Source organism: Callionymus lyra, chromosome 4, assembly GCF_982586985.1.
Source record: "Callionymus lyra chromosome 4, fCalLyr1.hap1.1, whole genome shotgun sequence".
Lineage (NCBI taxonomy): Eukaryota > Metazoa > Chordata > Actinopteri > Syngnathiformes > Callionymidae > Callionymus > Callionymus lyra.
In genome coordinates, this window is record NC_141821.1 from 1415316 (window position 1) to 1424556 (window position 9241).

Genomic DNA, 9241 nt, shown 5'->3' on the forward strand with positions numbered 1-9241 from the left:
ATGTGTAACTTTATTGTATCATCAGTGTGTGTGTTGTTGTGATGTGTGACTCTATTGTATCATCAGTGTGTGTGTGTTGTTGTGATGTGTGACTCTATTGTATCATCAGTGTGTGTGTGTTGTTGTGATGTGTGACTCTATTGTATCATCAGTGTGTGTGTGTGTTGTAGTGATGTGTGACTCTATTGTATCATCAGTGTGTGTGTGTTGTTGTGATGTGTGACTCTATTGTATCATCAGTGTGTGTGTGTGTTGTAGTGATGTGTGACTCTATTGTATCATCAGTGTGTGTGTGTTGTTGTGATGTGTGACTCTATTGTATCATCAGTGTGTGTGTTGTTGTGATGTGTGACTCTATTGTATCATCAGTGTGTGTGTTGTTGTGATGTGTGACTCTATTATATCATCAGTGTGTGTGTGTTGTTGTGATGTGTGACTCTATTGTATCATCAGTGTGTGTGTGTTGTTGTGATGTGTGACTCTATTGTATCATCAGTGTGTGTGTTGTTGTGATGTGTGACTCTATTATATCATCAGTGTGTGTGTGTTGTTGTGATGTGTGACTCTATTGTATCATCAGTGTGTGTGTGTTGTTGTGATGTGTGACTCTATTGTATCATCAGTGTGTGTGTTGTTGTGATGTGTGACTCTATTGTATCATCAATGTGTGTTTTGTTGTGATGTGTGACTCTATTGTATCATCAGAGTGTGTTTGTACAAAACTCTCTTTTCATTGAAATATTGACATTAGAAAATGATCTTAAGCTCCGCCCACTGAAAACTCTTTGTTGTTCTGGAGATGAAATCTTGTTGACCATAACCACACCCACTCTGCTGTGATTGGTCAAGAATGTAGGTTTGTCACCGCGCGTCATCAATGTTCTCCACCTCCAAGCGACTCGTATAAACAAAGTGTGATCACAGCTGGAGGAGGAGTGACCTCTAGGGGTCAGTAATGTACGAAGACAAAAAAGAACAAAAACCGAAGGATCGTCGACGACTTAAAGTTCAAAGTTCACCCAGAGTTCAAACGAATCAACAACACAAGACGTTACAGTCGAGCAGTTTGAAGGTTTGATGTTGTTCTTCACAATAACATGAACATGTTGGTCTGTAAAAGCACAGATTAAAATAATGGACACGAGTAGAAAACCATCATTTCATTCATAATCTGCCGGATGTTGAAAAAACACGTTAAAAACTCAGAAACTCAAAACTACAGTCAAACGTTCTCAAGGCTCGTCTAGCGAAGCTTCAGCAGCAGATTTACAGTCATTTGTAAAAGTTTTGCTGCTAAAAAAACACAGTATTTCCTCCAGAACTTCTGTGATGGATGTGCAGACGTGACCGTCGGCCGAGGGAAGGACGGCCAAGTTCTGCCGAGCGACCCGGAGATAAGGATTCACTGTCCGGTGCTCTCGCTCCAGACTCTCCCGTCATCTCCTGTGACTCCGATCACTCCTGGAGTGACTCCGATCACTCCAGGAGTGATCGGAGTCACTCCAGGACAAGCAGCTACTCACAAGTAGCTGCTTGTGAGTTGAGATCTGGTGACGCCGCGTCAACTCTTGGTTTGAAAGTAGCTGCTTGTGAGTTGAGATCTGGAGACGCCGCGTCAACTCTTGGTTTGAAAGTAGCTGCTCGTGAGTTGAGATCTGGAGACGCCGCGTCAACTCTTGGTTTGAAAGTAGCTGCTCGTGAGTTGAGATCTGGTGACGCCGCGTCAACTCTTGGTTTGAAAGTAGCTGCTCGTGAGTTGAGATCTGGAGACGCCGCGTCAACTCTTGGTTTGAAGGTAGCTGCTTGTGAGTTGAGATCTGGTGACGCCGCGTCAACTCTTGGTTTGAAAGTAGCTGCTCGTGAGTTGAGATCTGGTGACGCCGCGTCAACTCTTGGTTTGAAGGTACCTCCCTTTGAGTTGAGATCTGGTGACGCCGCGTCAACTCTTGGTTTGAAGGTAGCTGCTTGTGAGTTGAGATCTGGTGACGCCGCGTCAACTCTTGGTTTGAAAGTAGCTGCTCGTGAGTTGAGATCTGGAGACACCGCGTCAACTCTTGGTTTGAAAGTAGCTGCTTGTGAGTTGAGATCTGGTGACGCCGCGTCAACTCTTGGTTTGAAAGTAGCTGCTTTTGAGTTGAGATCTGGTGACGCCGCGTCAACTCTTGGTTTGAAAGTAGCTGCTCGTGAGTTGAGATCTGGAGACGCCGCGTCAACTCTTGGTTTGAAAGTAGCTGCTTGTGAGTTGAGATCTGGAGACGCCGCGTCAACTCTTGGTTTGAAAGTAGCTGCTTGTGAGTTGAGATCTGGAGTGCCGCGTCAACTCTTGGTTTGAAAGTAGCTGCTTGTGAGTTGAGATCTGGAGACGCCGCGTCAACTCTTGGTTTGAAAGTAGCTGCTCGTGAGTTGAGATCTGGAGACACCGCGTCAACTCTTGGTTTGAAAGTAGCTGCTTGTGAGTTGAGATCTGGTGACGCCGCGTCAACTCTTGGTTTGAAAGTAGCTGCTTGTGAGTTGAGATCTGGTGACGCCGCGTCAACTCTTGGTTTGAAAGTAGCTGCTCGTGAGTTGAGATCTGGAGACGCCGCGTCAACTCTTGGTTTGAAAGAAGCTGCTTGTGAGTTGAGATCTGGAGACGCCGCGTCAACTCTTGGTTTGAAAGTAGCTGCTTGTGAGTTGAGATCTGGAGACGCCGCGTCAACTCTTGGTTTGAAAGTAGCTGCTTGTGAGTTGAGATCTGGAGACGCCGCGTCAACTCTTGGTTTGAAAGTAGCTGCTCGTGAGTTGAGATCTGGAGACACCGCGTCAACTCTTGGTTTGAAAGTAGCTGCTTGTGAGTTGAGATCTGGTGACGCCGCGTCAACTCTTGGTTTGAAAGTAGCTGCTTGTGAGTTGAGATCTGGTGACGTCGCGTCAACTCTTGGTTTGAAAGTAGCTGCTCGTGAGTTGAGATCTGGAGACGCCGCGTCAACTCTTGGTTTGAAAGTAGCTGCTTGTGAGTTGAGATCTGGAGACGCCGCGTCAACTCTTGGTTTGAAAGTAGCTGCTTGTGAGTTGAGATCTGGAGACGCCGCGTCAACTCTTGGTTTGAAAGTAGCTGCTCGTGAGTTGAGATCTGGTGACGCCGCGTCAACTCTTGGTTTGAAAGTAGCTGCTCGTGAGTTGAGATCTGGAGACGCCGCGTCAACTCTTGGTTTGAAGGTAGCTGCTTGTGAGTTGAGATCTGGTGACGCCGCGTCAACTCTTGGTTTGAAAGTAGCTGCTCGTGAGTTGAGATCTGGTGACGCCGCGTCAACTCTTGGTTTGAAGGTACCTCCCTTTGAGTTGAGATCTGGTGACGCCGCGTCAACTCTTGGTTTGAAGGTAGCTGCTTGTGAGTTGAGATCTGGTGACGCCGCGTCAACTCTTGGTTTGAAAGTAGCTGCTCGTGAGTTGAGATCTGGAGACACCGCGTCAACTCTTGGTTTGAAAGTAGCTGCTTGTGAGTTGAGATCTGGTGACGCCGCGTCAACTCTTGGTTTGAAAGTAGCTGCTTGTGAGTTGAGATCTGGTGACGCCGCGTCAACTCTTGGTTTGAAAGTAGCTGCTTGTGAGTTGAGATTGACGAAGACTATTGATCAAGAAGCTCAGAACCATATAGATTTCATTCGACTCTTGAAAACATCATCACTCATCATTTTCTACCGTGCGAGAGGCAGGGGACACCCTGGACAGGAGGCCAGTCGGTCGCGGGGCACACCAACACAGACAACCATTCACACACACACTCATACCTACGGACCAGTTCTCAATCCACCTCTGTATGTCTTTGGACTGCGGGAGGAAACCGGAGTAAACCCACGAACACAGGAAGGTCACGAGTTTTATTCTATATCACAATTGATGAAATTAATCCTTGAAAAAATAAAATTCAAAAACCCTAGTGTTGTGGTAGTCGGCTCAAAAACAAATGTGTTTGTGGTATCCTTTGTGACTTGGAAATGACGAAATCGATGGTTTTGGTGAAAACAGGTTTATTTGGCCTTGAGAAGGAATAAAGGACAGAAGACAAACAGGTCTAGATCGTTCAGACGAGATCGTTCTGACGAGAACGTTCGGACGAGATCGTTCTGACGAGATCGTTCGGACGAGATCGTTCTGACGAGATCGTTCGGACGAGATCGTTCGGACGAGATCGTTCGGACGAGAACGTTCTGACGAGATCGTTCGGACGAGATCGTTCTGACGAGATCGTTCGGACGAGATCGTTCGGACGAGAACGTTCTGACGAGATCGTTCGGACGAGAACGTTCTGACGAGATCGTTCGGACGAGAACGTTCGGACGAGAACGTTCTGACGAGATCGTTCGGACGAGAACGTTCTGACGAGATCGTTCTGACGAGATCGTTCTGACGAGATCGTTCGGACGAGAACGTTCTGACGAGATCGTTCGGACGAGAACGTTCTGACGAGATCGTTCGGACGAGATCGTTCTGACGAGATCGTTCGGACGAGAACGTTCTGACGAGATCGTTCGGACGAGATCGTTCTGACGAGATCGTTCGGACGAGATCGTTCTGACGAGATCGTTCTGACGAGATCGTTCTGACGAGATCGTTCGGACGAGATCGTTCGGACGAGAACGTTCTGACGAGATCGTTCGGACGAGATCGTTCTGACGAGATCGTTCGGACGAGAACGTTCTGACGAGATCGTTCTGACGAGATCGTTCTGACGAGAACGTTCGGACGAGATCGTTCTGACGAGATCGTTCGGACGAGATCGTTCTGACGAGATCGTTCTGACGAGAACGTTCGGACGAGATCGTTCGGACGAGAACGTTCGGACGAGATCGTTCTGACGAGATCGTTCGGACGAGATCGTTCTGACGAGATCGTTCGGACGAGAACGTTCTGACGAGATCGTTCGGACGAGATCGTTCTGACGAGATCGTTCGGACGAGATCGTTCTGACGAGATCGTTCTGACGAGATCGTTCTGACGAGATCGTTCGGACGAGATCGTTCGGACGAGAACGTTCTGACGAGATCGTTCGGACGAGATCGTTCTGACGAGATCGTTCGGACGAGAACGTTCTGACGAGATCGTTCTGACGAGATCGTTCTGACGAGAACGTTCGGACGAGATCGTTCTGACGAGATCGTTCGGACGAGATCGTTCTGACGAGATCGTTCTGACGAGAACGTTCGGACGAGATCGTTCGGACGAGAACGTTCGGACGAGATCGTTCGGACGAGATCGTTCGGACGAGAACGTTCGGACGAGAACGTTCGGACGAGAACGTTCGGACGAGAACGTTCTGACGAGATCGTTCGGACGAGAACGTTCGGACGAGATCGTTCGGACGAGATCGTTCGGACGAGATCGTTCGGACGAGATCGTTCGGACGAGAACGTTCGGACGAGATCGTTCGGACGAGATCGTTCGGACGAGATCGTTCGGACGAGAACGTTCGGACGAGAACGTTCGGACGAGATCGTTCGGACGAGAACGTTCGGACGAGAACGTTCTGACGAGATCGTTCGGACGAGATCGTTCGGACGAGATCGTTCGGACGAGATCGTTCGGACGAGAACGTTCTGACGAGATCGTTCGGACGAGATCGTTCGGACGAGATCGTTCGGACGAGATCGTTCGGACGAGAACGTTCGGACGAGAACGTTCGGACGAGATCGTTCGGACGAGATCGTTCGGACGAGATCGTTCGGACGAGATCGTTCGGACGAGAACGTTCGGACGAGAACGTTCGGACGAGATCGTTCGGACGAGATCGTTCGGACGAGATCGTTCGGACGAGAACGTTCGGACGAGAACGTTCGGACGAGAACGTTCGGACGAGATCGTTCAGACGGCGTTCGTTCTGAATCGCCACTTCCTGTGTCCTTGGAGCTCGTCCTGCTGCAGTAATAATTGCGGCAGCGACAGCAGCTCATCAGTCCATCACTCTCACAGAGATACATCTTAATAAGATCCTCCTTCCTCTCCTCCTCCTCCTCTCCTCCTTCCTCCTCCTCCTCCTCCTTCCTCCTCTTCCTCCTCCTCCTCCTCTCCTCCTCTCCTCCTCTCCTCCTTCCTCCTCCTCTTCCTCCTCCTTCCTCCTCCTCCTCCTCCTTCCTCCTCTTCCTCCTCCTCCTCCTCTCCTCCTCTCCTCCTTCCTCCTCCTCTTCCTCCTCCTCCTCCTCCTCCTCTTCTTCCTCTCCTCCTCCTCCTCTCCTCCTCTCCTCCTTCCTCCTCCTCTTCCTCCTCCTCCTCTTCTTCCTCTGGAGATGAAATCTTGTTGACCATAACCACACCCACTCTGCTGTGATTGGTCAAGAATGTAGGTTTGTCACCGCGCGTCATCAATGTTCTCCACCTCCAAGCGACTCGTATAAACAAAGTGTGATCACAGCTGGAGGAGGAGTGACCTCTAGGGGTCAGTAATGTACGAAGACAAAAAAGAACAAAAACCGAAGGATCGTCGACGACTTAAAGTTCAAAGTTCACCCAGAGTTCAAACGAATCAACAACACAAGACGTTACAGTCGAGCAGTTTGAAGGTTTGATGTTGTTCTTCACAATAACATGAACATGTTGGTCTGTAAAAGCACAGATTAAAATAATGGACACGAGTAGAAAACCATCATTTCATTCATAATCTGCCGGATGTTGAAAAAACACGTTAAAAACTCAGAAACTCAAAACTACAGTCAAACGTTCTCAAGGCTCGTCTAGCGAAGCTTCAGCAGCAGATTTACAGTCATTTGTAAAAGTTTTGCTGCTAAAAAAACACAGTATTTCCTCCAGAACTTCTGTGATGGATGTGCAGACGTGACCGTCGGCCGAGGGAAGGACGGCCAAGTTCTGCCGAGCGACCCGGAGATAAGGATTCACTGTCCGGTGCTCTCGCTCCAGACTCTCCCGTCATCTCCTGTGACTCCGATCACTCCTGGAGTGACTCCGATCACTCCAGGAGTGATCGGAGTCACTCCAGGACAAGCAGCTACTCACAAGTAGCTGCTTGTGAGTTGAGATCTGGTGACGCCGCGTCAACTCTTGGTTTGAAAGTAGCTGCTTGTGAGTTGAGATCTGGAGACGCCGCGTCAACTCTTGGTTTGAAAGTAGCTGCTCGTGAGTTGAGATCTGGAGACGCCGCGTCAACTCTTGGTTTGAAAGTAGCTGCTCGTGAGTTGAGATCTGGTGACGCCGCGTCAACTCTTGGTTTGAAAGTAGCTGCTCGTGAGTTGAGATCTGGAGACGCCGCGTCAACTCTTGGTTTGAAGGTAGCTGCTTGTGAGTTGAGATCTGGTGACGCCGCGTCAACTCTTGGTTTGAAAGTAGCTGCTCGTGAGTTGAGATCTGGTGACGCCGCGTCAACTCTTGGTTTGAAGGTACCTCCCTTTGAGTTGAGATCTGGTGACGCCGCGTCAACTCTTGGTTTGAAGGTAGCTGCTTGTGAGTTGAGATCTGGTGACGCCGCGTCAACTCTTGGTTTGAAAGTAGCTGCTCGTGAGTTGAGATCTGGAGACACCGCGTCAACTCTTGGTTTGAAAGTAGCTGCTTGTGAGTTGAGATCTGGTGACGCCGCGTCAACTCTTGGTTTGAAAGTAGCTGCTTTTGAGTTGAGATCTGGTGACGCCGCGTCAACTCTTGGTTTGAAAGTAGCTGCTCGTGAGTTGAGATCTGGAGACGCCGCGTCAACTCTTGGTTTGAAAGTAGCTGCTTGTGAGTTGAGATCTGGAGACGCCGCGTCAACTCTTGGTTTGAAAGTAGCTGCTTGTGAGTTGAGATCTGGAGTGCCGCGTCAACTCTTGGTTTGAAAGTAGCTGCTTGTGAGTTGAGATCTGGAGACGCCGCGTCAACTCTTGGTTTGAAAGTAGCTGCTCGTGAGTTGAGATCTGGAGACACCGCGTCAACTCTTGGTTTGAAAGTAGCTGCTTGTGAGTTGAGATCTGGTGACGCCGCGTCAACTCTTGGTTTGAAAGTAGCTGCTTGTGAGTTGAGATCTGGTGACGCCGCGTCAACTCTTGGTTTGAAAGTAGCTGCTCGTGAGTTGAGATCTGGAGACGCCGCGTCAACTCTTGGTTTGAAAGAAGCTGCTTGTGAGTTGAGATCTGGAGACGCCGCGTCAACTCTTGGTTTGAAAGTAGCTGCTTGTGAGTTGAGATCTGGAGACGCCGCGTCAACTCTTGGTTTGAAAGTAGCTGCTTGTGAGTTGAGATCTGGAGACGCCGCGTCAACTCTTGGTTTGAAAGTAGCTGCTCGTGAGTTGAGATCTGGAGACACCGCGTCAACTCTTGGTTTGAAAGTAGCTGCTTGTGAGTTGAGATCTGGTGACGCCGCGTCAACTCTTGGTTTGAAAGTAGCTGCTTGTGAGTTGAGATCTGGTGACGTCGCGTCAACTCTTGGTTTGAAAGTAGCTGCTCGTGAGTTGAGATCTGGAGACGCCGCGTCAACTCTTGGTTTGAAAGTAGCTGCTTGTGAGTTGAGATCTGGAGACGCCGCGTCAACTCTTGGTTTGAAAGTAGCTGCTTGTGAGTTGAGATCTGGAGACGCCGCGTCAACTCTTGGTTTGAAAGTAGCTGCTCGTGAGTTGAGATCTGGTGACGCCGCGTCAACTCTTGGTTTGAAAGTAGCTGCTCGTGAGTTGAGATCTGGAGACGCCGCGTCAACTCTTGGTTTGAAGGTAGCTGCTTGTGAGTTGAGATCTGGTGACGCCGCGTCAACTCTTGGTTTGAAAGTAGCTGCTCGTGAGTTGAGATCTGGTGACGCCGCGTCAACTCTTGGTTTGAAGGTACCTCCCTTTGAGTTGAGATCTGGTGACGCCGCGTCAACTCTTGGTTTGAAGGTAGCTGCTTGTGAGTTGAGATCTGGTGACGCCGCGTCAACTCTTGGTTTGAAAGTAGCTGCTCGTGAGTTGAGATCTGGAGACACCGCGTCAACTCTTGGTTTGAAAGTAGCTGCTTGTGAGTTGAGATCTGGTGACGCCGCGTCAACTCTTGGTTTGAAAGTAGCTGCTTGTGAGTTGAGATCTGGTGACGCCGCGTCAACTCTTGGTTTGAAAGTAGCTGCTTGTGAGTTGAGATTGACGAAGACTATTGATCAAGAAGCTCAGAACCATATAGATTTCATTCGACTCTTGAAAACATCATCACTCATCATTTTCTACCGTGCGAGAGGCAGGGGACACCCTGGACAGGAGGCCAGTCGGTCGCGGGGCACACCAACACAGACAACCATTCACACACACACTCATACCTACGGA